We start from the raw sequence: 19039 nt of genomic DNA on the forward strand, positions 1-19039 counted from the left end.
AAGTATTTGGTCACCAACAAACAAGCTTGAATTCTGGCTCTCACTGACCTGTAAGTTCTTAACCCTTGTGCTATCCTAGGCACTTTAACATTGGGAGTTGGGTCATCTAGACCCACTAGACAGTGCTCTGAACCTTTTTTCTTCAATGATTTGTGATCTTCACTGGTGTCCATGGATTACATGAAATCTTTCCACCTTTATCCACCTTTGTCATGGTAGGGAGAACACGTCTATGTAAGGGTGGGGTCATCTAAGATAGCACAAGGGTTAAAAAGCTTTTATATCCTCCACTTGTTAACTTGTCTTAAGTCCAAAAGGGTGGCTGTGGTGCAGCGGTAGGGTGAATCTTCAGGTTTATTCCCGTCTCGCCCGTCCACATGTCGAAGTGTCCTTGGGCAAGACCCCACTTTGCCTCTGGTGGAAGGTTGGCTCTAGTGTTTGCCAGCAGAGTATGTGTGAATGTGTGTGTAAATGGGTGAATGGGACTGTGACTGTAAAGCACTGTAAAGAGCTGTCTAAGGACACCAGCATTTGGATGATCCAGAAGAGGATTGGGAGAATGTCATATGGTCAGATGAAACCAAAAAGACCTTTTTGGTAAGAACTCTACTCGTCGTTTCTCTTATTTTGATTTGCAAACTTCAAAATTGCTGAATTTACACAAAGTTGTAGTTAAAAAGAGGTTTACATTTTAGAATTATTATTCATCATTGTTTTATGTGGGGTGGGGGTGGACCTTCTCACTCGTCATAATAAGAAAAAGGATTTTTCTCTATGTTTGTATTTCCTCATAAAGTGAGCAGAAGCAGAAATGCAGGAGGTGCAGGTATGGCTTTAATCATCATTGACCCAGCTTCTGCTCAGAAAGACCCGCTGTCATCAGAGCAGTTACCAAGAAATATGGCTGAGTGGGGGCTGAGGAAATAGCTGCAGAGGGGGGTGATTTTCCTGGAAGACACTGCGTCACAAAGCTAATATTCATCATTCCATTAGCATAGCTTGTTGTAGCCATGTCAATGCACTAAACTGTGGCATCCATTAAATTAGTTAAACGTTCCTCACGTTTGTTCGGATGTATTTGGCTGCTTATGTTTGCCTGAGACGCCTTGATGCTGCCAAACCTTGGTGAAGGATTTGAACATGTTAGTCACCCTGCTAGTCAGGGTTGGTATCTATTATCTCAAAGCTTGCGTGTGGGTGTGTGTGGGTGTTTGTACATATGTTAGTGTGTGTGCTTCTTCATCATTGGAGTCTTTGGGGTGCTTTTCGTTTGAGTTACGAGCTCTCCAGGTGGCTGTGAATGTGACAGAGACACAAAGGAGGCCTCTGCCAGCTAAAAGCTAGTCCACAGGGAGGGGGGGGGTGTTACAAGAAAAGGGAACCTTGTTTGTTTTCAGAGACATTCATTTTTCATCAGTAAAAACAAATTCAGCATCTTTTTAGCTTCTTTGAAGACAAACTTTCATGCATAAATTGTCGATCTGTGATCCTTTTTAGACATGATCTTCATTAAACATCCATCAACTCACGATCTGCTGCTTACTTCGCTTTAGGTCAGATCTCCATCTCATCTTCAGGCTCATCCAGCTCTTCTGGGAAGACTAAAGCCTTCCTGGGCCAGCAGACAGATAAAAACCTTCAGAGTTTGAGAAAAAACAACAATCATGACAGAGATCAACTCTGACTGAGTTCACCTTTCACAAGACATGAGCCTGACTTACTGCCAGCTTTAAGAACCACACTCTGGGATTGTTGGCTCCTAACAGCCAGCCACGTGCCCTGCACATCTACACCCCCCCACCTCCCATGGGGCATAATGCCTTCTCCAAGTCCACAGAACCCACTGGATGTGCAGTCTCTAGATCCCCTGAGGATTTTAGAAAGGCCAAGGAGCTGGTATAGAGAACAGATCCAAACTCCTCATGAATCTGAGCTTCTACAAGAACATCTCAATCTTTGTATTTATCTCAATGGTGAACTGTCAGAAGTCACACTTAGGGATTGTTGGCAGTAATTGGAGCATGATCTGCTTCTGTCCACACAAACGTTAAAATTTATTCAACAGAAAATTACACAGAACTGCAGCCGTTGTTGTTCTTTATAGAGAAAAGAAAGTTTGGTCATTTTCTGATAATCGAGTAGAAAATGTGCAGCTTTTCATGTCTTCATGGATGTTTTCACCCTCATGAGGTAGTTTGCTGATATTTCCTCCAAACATCTTCACCTAATCTCTTTCTGGGGTCATTGAGTTGCTGGAGCCTACCCCAGCAACTGTTGGGAGAAAGGGGGGTCCAGCCTGGACAGGTCGCCAGGAGCTGGTAGGTCAATAGTCCAATAACAAGTGAAGCCTTTTCATGCCTTCTTGGACGTTTAATGAATAGCCGGTGAAGAAAAACCCAGGAGGAGGAAGACTGGAGCTTTTCCAGATCATTCAACAGAAACCAACATATAGACTAATACTTCCAACACTCTGACACACAACACAGAAAAGACACCTCCTTAACCCTTGTGCTATCCTAGGCACTTTAACATTGGGAGTTGGGTCATCTAGACCCACTAGACAGTGCGCTGAACCTTTTTTCTTCAATGATTTGTGATCTTCACTGGTGTCCATGGATTACATGAAATCTTTCCACCTTTATCCACCTTTGTCATGGTAGGAATAACACGTCATTGTAAGGGTGGGGTCATCTAAGATAGAACAAGGGTTAAATAATGAGACCAAATGAGAACTCCAGGCAGCTATGACCATCTCCAGGAGAACCCAGGGGGGCGGAGCATCCAGGAGAAGTCACAACAGAACTAAACAAATGAAAAACCCAGAAATCAAAAATGGAAACCATAACAGGATGTTTTCACCATCATGAGGTGGTTTGCAGAGGAAGGCCTGCTGTTGTTTCTGTGGTCTTCATGTGCTTCATCACGTTTCCTTCTCTTGGCGTTAAAAGTTCTGAAGTGTGTGGATGAACTGCTGCTGGATGCTGGCGGTCATGAAGCAATGCAGCGAGAGATAATTTCTCCCTGAGTTTTTCTCTGAAGGCACCGCTGTTTCTCTGACAGCTGTTGCTCTAATCCGGGGGGAAAAAAAAAAAGAGTCTGAATCGGCATGAAAACACTTCTGATTTAATCTCAGAATATACTGATAATTATTCATAACTGCAAGCAAATAGACTTAAAAAGCATGCAGAATAACAGATTCTTTGTCTACAAGAAGTTAGTTATTTTAATCAGACTGGGTAACCACGCCCACATGGTGTGACATGTGATCATGTTTTTCACAAGTTTAAATCAAATGCTAACAGTTCATTGACTCATGTAGAAATGCTGCAGTTCTCCAAGCTGCCTGCAGGCTGCATCTTCTTGTAAACGTGGTGGGTAGGGCAATCTGCCCGAAGACAAATGCTGAATTGCAGATTTCACACAAAACAAAGTTGGCTTCATTAGGGAAGCCACAGTTTTCTGTCGCCATAAATGTTACCTGACTCTCTCGGCCTGAACACTTCTCCTCACATCCTCCGAAGACAGCAGTTAGATGTTGAGATTGACAAAGTGGTGACTCGGCTCCACCTTTGTGGGAAACCGTTTCTTTAGAGCAAGCTCAGAGCAGCATCAGTAGACATTTGGTGCTAAAATAATGATAAACATTTGACAGAGAGCCAATCAATCTTTTAGCCATAACGGAAAAACTTTCTGTTTAGTCCTGAGTTACACTTAATCTCTGGCTCCTTCCACCAAGACTTATTGTTAGACATAAAAAGTTTTTTTTTTATTGTTTTTTGTAAAGGTCATTATCATTTTATGGTAAAGCCACTTTTTTAATTTGGCCACAAATTAAAAGCACAGCCAAAAAAGCCTTACATCTTTGTTACTATACATTTAAGCCAAAAATAGATCATTAAAAACAGGTTTTCTTTTCCTTTCAAGCAAAAATGACTGAAATGTCACTGAAAGAAAGTCAAACTCATCCAGTTACTGACACCTCTACGTTGAAACAACAACCACAGAGGAATACTGAAATGAGCTTTATTGATCTGTGAGGGGAAATCAGGTCACAGTGGCGGTGGACCGGGAGCACACACAGGCAATCGGAGGACACTAATTAGATTGCAGGACCAAGAAGATCTGCTCTGCTGGAGAGGATTTAGTTCACATTTGCTTTCAAGTGCACAGAGTGTAATGACTGAGGGAACAGCGAGACCTGAGCCGGACACAAACAAAACTCTGCTGTGAAGCACAGGATCAAGTCAATACCGAGCTGCTGCTGCTGATGTCCACCATCTTGTTGTTGAACCACCTCCTCACTGTTGACCCACCAAACCCACATGTTCAAAGAGCTAAGACAAAAAACAACACAGTTCAAAGACAGCGCCACCTAACAGCACCTCTGTAAGGTTCTGGACTCAATGACAGAGCTCTCAAGTTATTTGCATTCCCAGAGTTCTGACCAAATCCTTGTGCTGGAGCACCAGGATTATAATAAAAGCTGCACCCATGTCTATTAGACTCTCATATGACCTTGGAAGAAAGATGAGGCTCAGATAGTGGCTGCAAGGACTTTGATATTTTAGGGGGAAAAAAGGTCTTTAATGTGAAAAACTGCTGTTTTGGAAATGATGCCCTCAGCCATGAGTTGTCAGGACGGGACCATCACTTGAGTTATGAGGGTGGGTTTTATTAAAGTAGGTACAAGAAGAATTTGAAAGGTGGAAGGCTCTGATTGAACTGACTGAAGCTTTGCCCAGAGCAGAAGGATTCTGGTCACTCTGCTCTTCGTCAGCTCACAGACATTAAAGAACACTCTGAGACGTCTGTTACAGTGTGAGGAAAAAACAATGCTGCAGGAAGGCCCCGGATCACGGTGGGGACAGAAGTCTCAGGAAAGAGAATATTTATGGAGGTGCAGTTCTATTGACACAGACAGAGGTGACAGTGTTGACAGATGGATCAATGTACCGTCTCACACCTGACTGAACCGTGCTGCCGCCCAGGAGACGGACGGACCCGAAATGAGGAAGATGGACTCACCGGCTGAACGAATGACAGATTTAAGACAAAAAGACATGAATAGACACACACTGCAAGCTCCAAGTGGTGACCTGGATTAACATTTTGACAGAAAGGATAAACTGAAGATGTAAAAACTCCAATCATACAAAAATCCACACTGATGGACTTCTGCGATGCTGTTTGCAACGGCCTGGGATAACCAAAAAATCTGCCTTCAGCACACGGCGGGCTCCCTGTCCCATCGAGGCCCCGTCCTTAGCGCCCCCTCAGGCTCTATTTCTGTAGCGTCACACATCGCCCCCTCCCCATTGCCATAAATCATTTGGACACAGCTGGCAAAATGAACATGACTTAGCACTCTGAGTGATCCTCCAGGAACGCCAACAAGTGTGTGAATCGCAGCCAGCGCCGCTCCTCCCCATGCCGACACATAGCTAAGTAACGAGCCACTCCAGAACTCATTTCAGGGGATTTTACAGCGAACAGAGATGCTGCTTGGCTGCTCCGCTCCTTTAGTGTGAAAACAAACAGCAGCCAGATCACAGGAGGACAGAGCTGTCCATGAAAGAAGCAGCTTCCTGTTTTTCAGACAGAACACCTTTCATCAGAATATGACAATCCTTCATTTCCTGACGCCGCTTTAACTGCATGTTTGTTTTCTGCTTCTATTGGCTTTAAATAATAAATCCTCAATATTTTAAGGATTAACTCATCTGTTGTTGGAGTTTTCATCCCATAAATGCATTTGGAACATTTCACATAGAGAAAGAAATCAATAATAATAAAAAATACTAAATCAATAACACAGATTTTCTTTTTTAAACTTAAAGAAAAGTTGGAAAAATCCCATTGTGACTGTTTTATATTTAGTTTTTTCTTTTTCTTTTTGGCCTATTTAACAGGCTTATTAGAGGCCTTAATTTTTAAGATAACAACAGTGTGCCATATAATCCAGAGCACCTTATATACAGGTTAATTCTGGTTATGCTTCCTGATGATTCTCAGGTACACGGTGCTCCGTCAAAATGTTTGGTTGGGTGATGTTGTAAATACACTAACGTGGCTAATGTGTAGCGGTGTCGGACTATGTTTTTTATCAAGGTTGGGAGTTAGCGTAATTACGGTAACGTTTGTTTTAGTGGTATCAGTCTTTTTTTTATGTGCTGCACACCAGGTTGGGAGTTACAGCTGTTGTAAATATGCTAATGTGGCTAACACTTCTAACATGGCTAACGTGTAACGTGTTACAAACAAGTTCTTGAGTGACTGTGACCACAGTAAAGTCTGACTAACAGACTTATCTCAGAGTATTTTGCCTTAATGCAGCTCATAGTTTGGTCTGCCTTGACATATGTTATAAAGTAGACCTATCATTGGTGCTGTGCCTATAATGTGGAGCGCCCTGTAGTCCAGAAAATGCAGCATTCAGAAGGTTATTTAGAATTTCTTACAGCCGGCTATTTAGTTTTTTGGTTTATTTGTATTTCTTCTGCATTGTTCATCCTGAACAGGACACTTCTGCTGTTAAATTACATTTGTTGTTTGTCATAAATGGCACTAAGGTTTTGTATTGCTTTGCATTCTTTTATTTTATTGAGTTGAACTTGTGTTTTATGTTTATAGCACAACAAACTAGTAAGCAGCAATGATTTTCAGTATTTCTGAACCATTTAAAGCAAGTTTGGCCTTTGGCTCTTAATATATTGTAAATGTTAACTTTGTTCAGCAACATTTGGCTTCTTTTCCTGTTCTGCTGATTTTTGTGTATCCAATGTTCTTAATAGAGAATTGTAGCAAAAATATTTTGAAGGTTTTACATGTTTGTCATGACTATATGGTAAAGTAGGGTGACATTTGTATTAACATTCTAGCATGTCATGATTAAACATTTCCTTTACTAATTTGGCATTTTTCTAGCATTGCAGGGATTTTGGAACCAAACAGTTTTCACTAATTTAGAATCCAAATGTCAAACTTCAAAAGAGTTGAGTATTTTCCTCTGTTTTTCTAAAGATACGTTATCATTTAACCCATGTTTAGGTATTTTCAGGATTGTTCAGCAACATTCCCCTTTTTTATGTTGTTCTTTTTTAAATTTAGCTTTTAAATGAGCTTATTTTTGTCATTTTAGAGCAGCACCGTAGAATTTAGTATCTTTCAGTTAACTTTTAAAAAAATTGTTTTCCGTGTCCATACATCTAAGCGTTTTTTAAATTTATTTAGAATTTTTGGCGTTTTTATTTGTTGTATTTAAATTTTTCCTTTTAGTTTTACAACATTTGTAAATAAACAGTACATTTGAAATGTTCTTTATTGATTAGCATTTTAAAATTTGAGCTTCTTCTGTAAAATAAGTTTTGTTCTCCATCAAAAGAAAAGTTAAATGTATTTCGTATAAACTTTTTCTGCAATGATGTCAATCATCTTTAAAAACTAATCTGGTCTTCTTCCACTGATAACAGTTAACAAACTCTGAGGTCCTCTCAGATCTACAGTCCTGATGCTAAACCTGCAGATGAAAGGATAGTAAAGCGTCTTGTGTCTCTGTGAGCGTAAATGTCAAAACTCTCCAGCAACAAATAAAAGTGAAGCTTAAACCTGATGTTTGAGGAGGTGTGACAAAAGGTTATTGAGGCTATTCTTTTCTATCACATTAAACTTTTCCTCCTGACTTAAAAACCCCTCCTCTTCATCAACATTTGTGCTGTGTGGCATTAAAAGCTCCGCTCTGAATGAATAGAAAGTTGGCCTTTATTATGACACAAAAAATAATGGAGCTCGTGCTGCTGTACCAAAGAAAAAGGCTGTCTCTCCTTCAGATGGTAAAGCTTAAATTGAAACAAAGCAGTGTTAGATTAGAGCAAATGTCAGTTTAGTGGGGGAGTTAGACCTTTACGCCACTTCTCATTAACAGGCTGTTAAATGCAGCAGGTTTGTGTCAGCCATGAACAGCTGTGAGGCCATTGCAACCTCACTGCTCTTAGACTATATTTGACACAAAAGGTCAGAGGTCATCACACTGACCAGTTTTTTTTAAAAGCAGATTGACTTCTTTTCTCATGATTTATTTGACGGACATCCACATTGTGAGGGAAATGTTTGAGAGCTCATCAAATGTTGCAAATATCAGCAAGGCTGAAAACAAGTATTTCTCAAATGGCATCAGTAGCTCTGCCCATTTCACGTTACCATGGTGACAACACAGTGTTGGAATCAATTCAAAGTTTTAGTAGAATGTCATGTTCTGACTGGAGTACCCTCTGGAGGGCAGGAGGCTACATCTGTAGATTTTTAAACTATTACATAGTAAAACCACACAAAGTTTGACTTAGCTGGATTGGATTTATTTCCTTTAAACTTTTCCTTCCTCAACTTTGGCTTCAAAATTAGCGTACGTGTTTATTAATTAAGATTAGCTGTTAGCTCTCTCCTGCAATTTTATATTTACAATTGTCTTCCTAAATAACAACATTCTTATCCTGTTCTGATTAAGAATACAAATAAATGTCTTTAAATTGTGCTTCAATTTTTGGGCGGTGCTTGATGAGGGCTTCTCCCCCAGCAAGCCCAGTGCCAACTGGCCTGCCCAGCTATGAATCAGGCTTCTAGGACCAGTTATACCTGTATCGCTTCAGCTTCACCCTTTGATATATCCCGTCATGGGTCGCCACAGCGAATCAGCTTTTACCAAGTCACGCATTATCGTTTGGCATATTGTTATACCCTAAAATTGCCAAAAATGGAAATCACTACTTGATTAAAATAAAGTGAGCACAGAATGCACAAGCAGTAATGAAACAATTGAAACTACTTCAGCATCAGCAAGGCAAGTGCAGCCAAGCACCGCAGCAACAAGCATCAATCTCTTCTCTCTGCTGTGTCTGAGGCTGTACTTTTATATGTACATATGGACTTTTTTCTTTTGAGTTTTTTAAAGGTATAAAACTGCTAATGTAGCTCACTGGCAGGTGGCACCTATTGATGATGTCATTGATTGGTAGTAACGTCCAGATTTGAAGACACTATTTTTCTTTAACTCTATGCTTGGAGGGTTAAATGGAGGGTAAGGGAATGAATTCAGGGTAAATGTACACTGCTGCACAGCAGCAGCAGCAGCACTGGGATTGAAACTAAGCCAATGGTTTTCAAAAACCATATAACTAATATTTCTATGAACAGAAACGCAGTTTCTCTAGTTCGTGGTACCAAACAGACCCTGGTTAGAATCTTCAGTAAAAAGTGATGCTGTTTCCCATGCAGACAATTATCACAATTTGATCTGATCTCAGTGATGTTTTGTGAATTTTCCTCTTTGTGTTTTTACTTACATTTAAGCGTTGATCGATGTTTGAGTTTCAATTGTGAGGCTTTAAATAATTGTGTTTAAAAATGTCTCAAGAAAACATGATGAGTGTCCTCCTAAAATAAGCATTGGCTCCTCTGGAACCGGAACTGTCCATCAGGTTGATGTAAATATCACTGAAGTCCAGATGCTGGAAAAGGGTCAAACAGTCCAAACGTCTCTTAAATTTTCACATTTTTATCTTGAACTGAGTGGACTATTGTGAAAATGGGCTCCAATACTGCTTCAGCCATACATGGACCAAGTGTCCGTGCAGTTCATGACTGTTTTAAGTGGTCAATTTATATCCTGTCTGTTTGTTTTCTTTAAAAAATGTCTGAACTTCTTGAAGACACATAACAAAACCGGTCTGAGATCAAGGAGTTGTTCAGGATTCAAACTTCAGACTAGCCGTCAGAACCTCACATCTGGAATGCTGGTCTGTTTTTCTTGGATGGGGTGGTGTCCATCCGGGTGGTCCGTCCCGTCAGCAGAACTGCATCTGTGTTTGCCTCTTTATCTGTTGCTGGTAATCAGATGTTCTAATGATAATGTGTCTCGGACGACTTGGGTATTAATCTGACCAAATGCGGTGATCAGAGTCAAGGCGAAGATCAAAGGCCTGGTTTGCAGCCAGACCGGCCTGCACTCAAAAGCTGTGGTTCAACGGCCCAACAGCAGCCCCAATCTGCAGCTATTTCTGGAGTGACTTGAGGTGACATTAAAACAGTCAGAGGAGCAGGGATCTTCTCTGCATGTCCTATGGAATCTCTGAGCGCACTTCCCTAACCTTAAGATAAGCCACAAGGTTAAGTCCCCAGAGTCTCTTACTGTAGGTCTGAATCCTCATCAGAACCTGAATGAGACAAAGACCGCATTTATGGTAAATAAATTGGTCAGAATTCAGAGAAGTTAAAGCAAGAACCTCTCACAGTAAAGCTTTAGGATTAATGAAGCTGTTCAATTCAATTCAGTTTTATTTAGATAGCTCAAAATTGCAACAATAGTCCTCTCAATGGGCTTCACACCGGTGTATAATAATAATGATAATAGTAAACATGAAATCATGAAGAACATGAAGTAATAGAATTCAATAGATACTGGCTAAACTAAACTAAACAGACTAAACTGAACTGGGCATCCCTGCCCTTACCCTCCTTCTCCATAAGACAATGTTCCCAAAAAAAAAAAGGTTCCGGAAAAAAAAGAAGAAACCCAAGGGATGCCCACATGAAAGTAGGGATGAGTATCGTTGAGGTTTTAATGGTACTACTACTCTTATTGATACCGCTTATCCATCCGGTATTTTAACAATAATTTTTGAGGACGAAAAAATTCATAAATAAACAACAAATTAAGAACATAAAGTGTTTTTTTATTTTCTCATTATGGAACAATATTGTTTTTTAACAAAAAACATTTACTTTATACATGATAATGTTACAATACAAACCTGGAATGCACATTATTGTGCTAGACAAGGGTTCTGCAACCTGAACCTCTCAAAGAACCATTTGGATCAGTTTCCCACTGAGATGAAAGCACAGGGATCTGTTAGAAAAAATGTTTTTGCAAATATTTCATGATAGTTCATTTAGCAATACTTGTATTGATTCAAAATGCTGTCAGGATATTTAATTAATAATTACTTTAATTATTTGTATTCTTTATGAGCATGATGTTGCTTTTATCTTTTGTTCATTTTCCACAACCTTAAATAGACTTTTCTGTCTGTCAAACAGCCAGAGTTAAGATGAATGAGATGATGGAAACAAATTCACTTTGACGCAGACTCCTTTCTATTTATTTATTTTCTTTATTAGCGCAACATACGCGGTCATCGTAGCAGCAAGGTGACAGTAGGGAAGTGCTAATGCAAATTTAAATAATTTTACGCGGAAATGGGTGTTTTTAGTCTAGGGGGATAAAAGTGTTTTTTTCCTTTTCTGGGCGCTCATGTGTCCCCTACAAGAACGCCACTGACTATCTTTCCATCCCATGACAGACTCTGGTCGGCGCTCTCAGCTGCAGACACGCCCCCTTCCCGAGTATAGCGAAATTAATATCATTATTATTTCACGCAAAATTGCCTGACTTGGTAAGTAAAATGTGGCAGATGACGTTTATTTCTTCTGTGACACAAAAAAATTCGACTTCTCAGGTACCGATACCAGAACCGATAATGCGGTTTTGAAGAATGTTGCCCCGAGGCTCGTTACCCATCCCTACATGAAAGAGAGATCCTCCCCCAGGACGGACAGGAGATGTACCAGAACTCTTAGAGAGTCCAGTGAATGGGCTTCATCCAGATGGAGTTGGTGGACGGCTGGGCCCATGAGACAAGCCAGAAGCAGGATCCATGGCACAGTACCGGAGCACGGACAAGCCAACTAGAATCACTCCCGCTTTTTCTAAGGGGAGAGGGGAAAGAGGGACAATACATGAATCGCACTGCACCAAACAGACGCATGGAGAATTAAATGATGATAAATAAATGATTAAGAATAGAGGAGAGGAGGAGAGAAGTAGATGAGAATAAACGACAGAACCCCAGTGCACCATACTTTCCCCAGCTTCTAACTATTTATGGCCCACAGCAGTCATGGACTGCAGGGACCATATTGATTTTACAATTACTGAAAAAAACTCAAAAAGGTTCAGAAAGCCCTCAAAGGAAAGGAATCAGCTCAAAAAGACACGACCAGTGTGTGGTAAAACACAAAACCCCATGCATAGGTAGTCAAGCAGTTCCTAGCTTATGTGCTGAAAGGCAAGTTAAAGAAGTGAGTCACAGAAACCTAAAGGTAATAGATTGGTAGCTAACCAGCGGTTAAGTGATGACAGGCGGCTGTACATTTAATCACAGATTAGGTTCAGCAGGGGACTAGAGAAAATTAGTGTCTGACATCGACTTAGCAAGTTTTCACACCGAAGCTGCATTTTCTTTGAGAACCTCTGATTTTTCTCCGTTGGCCATCATTACCGTCTGTGTGAATCACGACTTGAAGGAACCTGGACTTACTCTGGGCTAACATCCTAAGGTTCCCCTCGATGTCACTAACTCTGGCCCCTGGAGAACACCTAACTGTAGCCGCTGGGAGCTCCACGTGTCTAACTGTAGAAGAGCCAATGACCAGAGTTGAGGATTCAGCGGTAATGTCGTTGAACCTATTACGCACTGGGTTATGTGGTCACCTGCAAAAAATGACTGGCACTCAATGTGTGAGAAATGGAGCGCTGTCTTCAGTGAAGGTTTTGAGGAGTTTGAAAGAACATTTGCTTCACTTCTGACTGCAGAGGTGAAGTGTAGATACCTGCGTCTTTGAAGAAACTGGAACTTGGCGGTGCCAGATAAAGATGGAGCCGGCTATAATTCCAGGTTGTCCCCAAAGCTTAACAAAGTGTTACTGTGAGCATCACAACAAACGCACAACATGATCAGGCAGAGGAGGGGAAGAGCGTCTCCCGCAGCAACCAGAGCTTGGATATGGTTGCTACGGCAGTGTGAAGAAGTCCTCCTAGATGTAGACTCACCTGGGAGTTCTTGTTTGTATTTGTATACATCTGACACATATTGCTCAAAGCTGTTGTAGTTCCAATTTTCATTTGAAGGTTGAAGTCTTTATATTAAATTAAAGAGTGTTGATGGCCATCAGCACCTAGCTGCAGGTTACCCATCCATCCATTTTCTAAAACTTTGTAACCCCAGGAAGTTGCTGGAGCCTGTCCCAGCTGCTATTGGGCAAAGGAGAGGATACACTCTGGGTGTGTCGCCAATCCATTGTAGTGCAGGTTACCCCCCTAATAATCTAACAAGCTGGGTTAGAAATGCCCAATTTTTCTATAACCGATTTTATTTTTAACAGCCATTTATTTTTACAGAAATGTAGGAACTGATGCTGAAACAAAGTGAGGTGGAACAGTTTTAAGGGCAAGACATGAAAACTACACTAATTTATGTCATATCAAAAATGTGTGGATTTTGTATATGAAAACAGTAACTTGTTTATTGTTGATGGAAATACAGCCTGGAGTAGCTAAACCATTGAGTTGATCTGGCGTTTTTTATTCTTGTTATACTTCTTGGTTATACAAAACCAATAAGCCATTTTATTGTATTTTATTTTATTTCAGATCCAAAATGTCAACAAAAAAAGTAAGTTAGCCGCAAAAACAATTGGGCAAATAATGGCAAAAGAAAAAAGCTGAAATTTAAGGCTTTTACAGCGGCACAGTGGGATTTTGATCTGCTCTTCAAATGGTGAGGTTAATTTAATAACTTCTGAAAAAGGCCTCAGTATGGGGAAACAATGCTTGAAAAACAGAAAAGTTGAGTAATGAGTTAGGTCAATAAAAGGATTACAGCCTTAAAATAGTCTAGGATTTAAAAAAAGATTTTAAAAATCCAAAACCATAAATTCTTTAATTTGCGTTGATGGAAGATAGAAGGCAAATGTGACAGACAACTTTAGAAAACCATTGAAGAAATGTGACCTTTTGGTGGAGGTCATTTGAAGTCCGTTTTTCCGCTTTATTCTGAGTATGAAACTAAATGGTGAAGTTATCAAATCTGACCAGCAAACAGAAAGAATTTGGAACCAAGCGTTCAGATCAGGAGAACTCTGCTCCTTTTAGGAAGGAGGTGGTCTGTTGCAAATTAACTCTGGTACAGGAGGGGTGCAGGAGAACGATGGAGGGGAAAAAATCAAAACAAGACTTTAGTTAATCGTGCCAAAAAAAAATCACAGCACATATTTAACACAAAGAAGCAGGAATCATGAAAATGGTCAAAAATGTTTTCATTTTATTTTCATTTTATTTTATTTTACCAGGAAATTCCATTGAGACTGCATCTCTTTTTCAAGGAAGACCTGGGCCAAAGGGCATCAATACAAAATAAATACAGTTAAAAAACAACTGAAATAAAATACATTACAAAATACAGATGCAATTAAAATTGAAATGAACAGTAGGGCAATGACTAATAGGGTTAATTAAAAAGTGGTACAGATAGGTCAAGGGTGACATGCATGTTTCTTTTAAAAGCTCAGGAATTTTTGCTTTAAAACAATTCAAGGGAATAAGGTCACTTAAATGCAGAGAATTTTGAATATTATTCCAGGAAAGCGGGGCAGCAATGGAAAAGGCTGTTTTTCCTAGTTCACTGAGGAATCTAGGGACATAAAGAAGCAATTTGAGTGAGGAACGAGAGTTATATATGTTGTTAACAGGAGAAAGAAGACGGCACAGATATTGAGGTAGTTTGCCGAGAATGGCCTTATAGGTGAATATTAGCCAGTGTTTCTGTCGCCTGACTTTGAGTGAAGACCAAGAGAGCAGAGAGTACAGTTCACAATGGTGGGTTCTGTATGCAGAGTTTGTGATAAAACGCAAGACACTGTGATAAACTGTGTCCAGACTACGGAGAGTTGACGAAGCAGCATTCATGTACAGAATGTCCCCGTAATCCAAAATTGGGAGGAAAGTGCTCTGAACAAGTCTTTTCCTCCCACCTGGGCTTAGACAAGATTTATTACTGTAGTAGAAACCCAGAAGTGCTTTTAGCTTTTTTAGAAGGTGGTTAGTGTGAGAGGTAAAAGACAATTTGTCAACAATCCACACACCCAGATATTTGTATGAGGACACTTTTTCAATTTTCACCCCTTCCAAAGTATGAATATCAGCCCTCAGTACATCATGTGAACGAGACCTGGAAAATATCATGAATTGTGTCTTTTTAGCATTTAAGGTCAACTGTAATTGATGAAGAGAATACTGAAGTTCATTGAAGGCTTCCTGGAGCTCGTTCACAGCAAGATGGACCGAAGAAGCAACTGTGTAAATGATGGTGTCATCTGCATAAAGATGGGATTTAACATTTGGCAAATGACTACCTAGGTCATTTATAAAGATGTTGAACAGGATAGGAGCTAAGATTGATCCCTGTGGGACTCCACTATTGATGTTCATAAAGTCTGATTTTACATCTTCAACAATCACACACTGTCTCTCACTCTGTGAGAGATAATTTCTAAACCACCCAATAGCAGAATCACCTATACCAATAAGATTTAGCTTTTGTAGTAGAAGCTGATGGTTTACAGAATCAAATGCTTCTTGTAGGTAACCATGATCAGGACCAGCCAGTTTTTCTTTTTAAAGCTTTTTTGTTGTCCTGCCCCACTGAGTTTTCTTTATTTATGCCCTGAAATGAGCATAAGTTAGACCAGTGGTCCCCAACCCCCCTGGCTGCAGACCGGTGGCGGTCCGTGGGACAGTTGGTACTGGGCCGACTTTTTTTTTGGTTTGGTCTGCTTTGGTTCTCTCTTGAGAGCCGTGTGTGAAAGCAAAATTCCCTGCCCATTCTAACAGAGTTACTGTCCCAGACATACAGTAACACACATTATCATTGTTGTACATTGATCATTTTAATTATGTATTGTAATGTTTGCAATAACAGTTTAACCATCATTGAGATGCAAATAGACCAATAACCCAAGAGTGTGATGAAAAAGTCAATCAAAGCTGAATTATTTTTAAGGCTATCTAAATTTAGAGTTGAAATGTTTGTGTTGCAGACGTGTGTGTGTGTTTGGGTAAAGCAGGTGTGTGAGTGCCCGGCGTGGGGTCTGAAGTGGCGTCCCTCCATTAACACGGACTGAGGTGTGCGTGAGCGATAACAGTCCGCTCTCACACTCTGGCACAATCACACAAACGCACAGTCCTCCATTGTTGTTTGCAGTTCATGAACTGCACACACACACTGAGTGGAGCCATCACACACACTTCAGAGCCCCCTCCACACTCACATGCCACCATGTTGACTCACTTACCATGAGATGGATGGATGGAAGTGCAGGAATGACACGCACGTCACATTCTCTCTGTGCGTTTGTGTGTCAGTCTAACTGGCATGGTGATGACTGGCTGTTCGCGAGTGATCACCGAGGTCTGGTGTGTGTGTGTGTGTGGGTGTGGGTGCGTGCACGTCTGCAATGACTTCATAGCGTTATCGGTGTGTGTTCCTCCACTCATCCTGGAGTTTCTGAAGTCACATCAGCACATCTGAGTGCTCTCAGCAACCCTGGCTGTTTCAATAATCTGCAGCAGTCTGGACTCACAGATTGAATCAGCATCGATCATTGTTACTGTAATGTTTGTATCTGTAGCATTATCAGACTCACGTTACATAACTGCGCTGCATGGCGTCCATCAGCTGCTATTCAAAGGTTTTATCTGCATTAACGTGGACTGCTGGTGCCGCCGTGTTTGGACCTGCACCTGCTTTGCATTTCATTATCACATTACACCTGCGTGACTCACATGCTGCTGTTGAACCAGCATGGCTGCGTGAGATGCCTCTGCAGCTGCTGGATGACAGAAAACCCATTTCTATTGGCATCAGATTCATATCTAATATTAGACAATTCCAGATCATTTGAACTTTTTATTCCCGCCCAAAATTCTTCTCCAAGTGGTTTTCAATTGTAACAGATGATTGTTGACTCAAGAAAAAGTCCATATTAGACAAACAGATGTATATGAAAAAGCAAGTGCTGTGTCATCTAGAGTAGGCTAAAAAAAAATTCATTTTAGTTAAATAAATAAGAATAATATAAACAGAAATTATAACATTTATAACAAATGTCCAACTGTGACAGCACAAAAATAACTGAAATAATAGTAATAAAACAAAAGACGAATGTTTAGCATTGATGGGGCTGCTGGTCATTTGGTAGAACAATTTAAAAAAGTAAATAAAAATGAACAGACAAACAAAAATAGTTTGTATAGTAAATTATGTCTTTAGTTGTTGTTCTTCCATTATTACGGAACTAAACAGCAGGAAACACAAGCTGGAAGAAAACCAGTGAACAAAGTTAAAGGCTAAATGATTAATTAACTACCGGTAATAAAAAGTTGGAAAGTCAATTAAACTGAAAATACTAAAAAAAAAAGAAACAAACATTGCTTGGCTAAAGGATAACAAGGTAGAACTAGGTGAATACAAAGGCTAACACAAAACACACGAAGCTAAGCTAAAATGTAGGCAGGAGGTCCTAATTATGAATAATCAAATAGAAAACAGAAAATATTTTCTATAAAAGATACTCGCAAAAATGTAAAATCACAAGTCTTTATGAATCCTCAGGAATGCATTGCATTATGGGTCATCAGCAGAGTTCTGCTGTGCAGCACACTTGAGTTATTGTAACGGTTTCAGTTTCTTTGTGTTTGGTTCTTTGATTTTCTGTGATGTTCTGAGTTGGATTTCCTGTTTTATTTTGTAGTATTTCCTGTTTTGTTGTTGTTTCAAGTTTTACCCTTCCCCATCAGTCCTGAGTGTTTCCACCTGTGTCTTGTTGCCTTGTATGTATTTAAGTCTTGTCTTTCCCTTCCTCCTGTGCTGGTTTAAAACGATATGACGTCATCGATTTTGCGAAGTGAAAATCTAAATGATAAGAGCGTTTTGCAACGATTATTTATGAAGATAAAAAAACGTTGATGGTTTATTTAAAAAAATACCTATAAATACCTTTTTTTTTTTTTTTACAAAAATTGTTCAAACGCAATGCATTGTGGTCTATATTCGCCAATCTAGTGAGAATCAATGCACACTGGTTTTTCGCAGAGACTTCTGGGAGATTTCTGGGGCACTCGATTTTTGAATTGTAGATTTAGACAGCACTAAAAAAATAGCAAACGCACTATATAGTGTACTGTATAGTGAGTAGGGAAGGAATTAGGACATATGTCCACACTGGATTCATAGATAATCGTCATAATATGCTCGTATTAATTAGATTTTTACTTTGTGAAATCGGTGACGCCATATTTCCCGTTTAAAAAGAAAGGTGATTGTGGTGTCTGAATTGGTTTTAAAATCCAGGGGACTAGATAGTCCGGCACTATATAGTTCTTTAGTAGTAATGGAGTATGTAGGAAATACAAACACAGCCAAAGAGTCAATGCCTGTCCTTTGTCCTTAAATGATTCCGCTAGCAGTAAGCTTCAATCTAAAACAGCTGTAGCGTCAAAAGAATATGTTATACTTACCAGTACATCCAAATAATACCACTCGCTCTTGTTTACATTCACTCACATCAAAATGTTTAAAAAAACATTGGGCTTTTTTTGTGTTAATATTTCACTTAAACTGAGGTTTCAGCATCAATTCCACTCTTGATTTTAAATACTTAAGATAATCCCCATCAGAACCTTTTTTGATAAAGTTTAGATTGATGTGTAGATAAAATTACTTTTTACTTTTAGGATTTTTTTCATGTAACTTTTTCATCAGAGCTTAGATGTACCTGCTGTTTTAATGCTTTAGAACAAAAATGTTGCCTTGAAAAAAAATGTGTTTTACTATAAAACCCCTAAGTGTTCACTATTTTATGCTTAGTAGGTAAAGGACAGTAATAACATTTCTTTTTGTGACGTTCTACATCCTGTAGAAAATACTAACAGACCAAACCCTTGCAGCATCATGTGAAGCTCATGTAAGCGTTTGGCTTTTTTACCTGCGGGTTTAGTGATGAACCATCAGCAGCTCACTCTGGTGTAGTAGCAGACCTTGACTGTAGGCTACTTTATGATTCAGAGGGAGAAACGCAGCCTAATTGCCTGCGGGGGTGGAGTCAATGTGATGGACTGCAGAGTTGCGGGTTTAAAACCCCAGATGTTTGC

The 19039-nt window shown here is 39.8% G+C and overlaps 1 protein-coding gene across 3 annotated transcripts in view; it reads left to right on the forward strand.

Moving 5' to 3' along the window:
* LOC101167997 (sodium channel protein type 4 subunit alpha B) overlaps positions 1-19039 on the forward strand; it is a 256928-nt gene that overhangs the window by 102589 nt on the left and 135300 nt on the right. The window lies entirely within an intron of this gene.

The sequence above is a fragment of the Oryzias latipes genome, chromosome 20, assembly GCF_002234675.1.
Source record: "Oryzias latipes chromosome 20, ASM223467v1".
NCBI lineage: Eukaryota > Metazoa > Chordata > Actinopteri > Beloniformes > Adrianichthyidae > Oryzias > Oryzias latipes.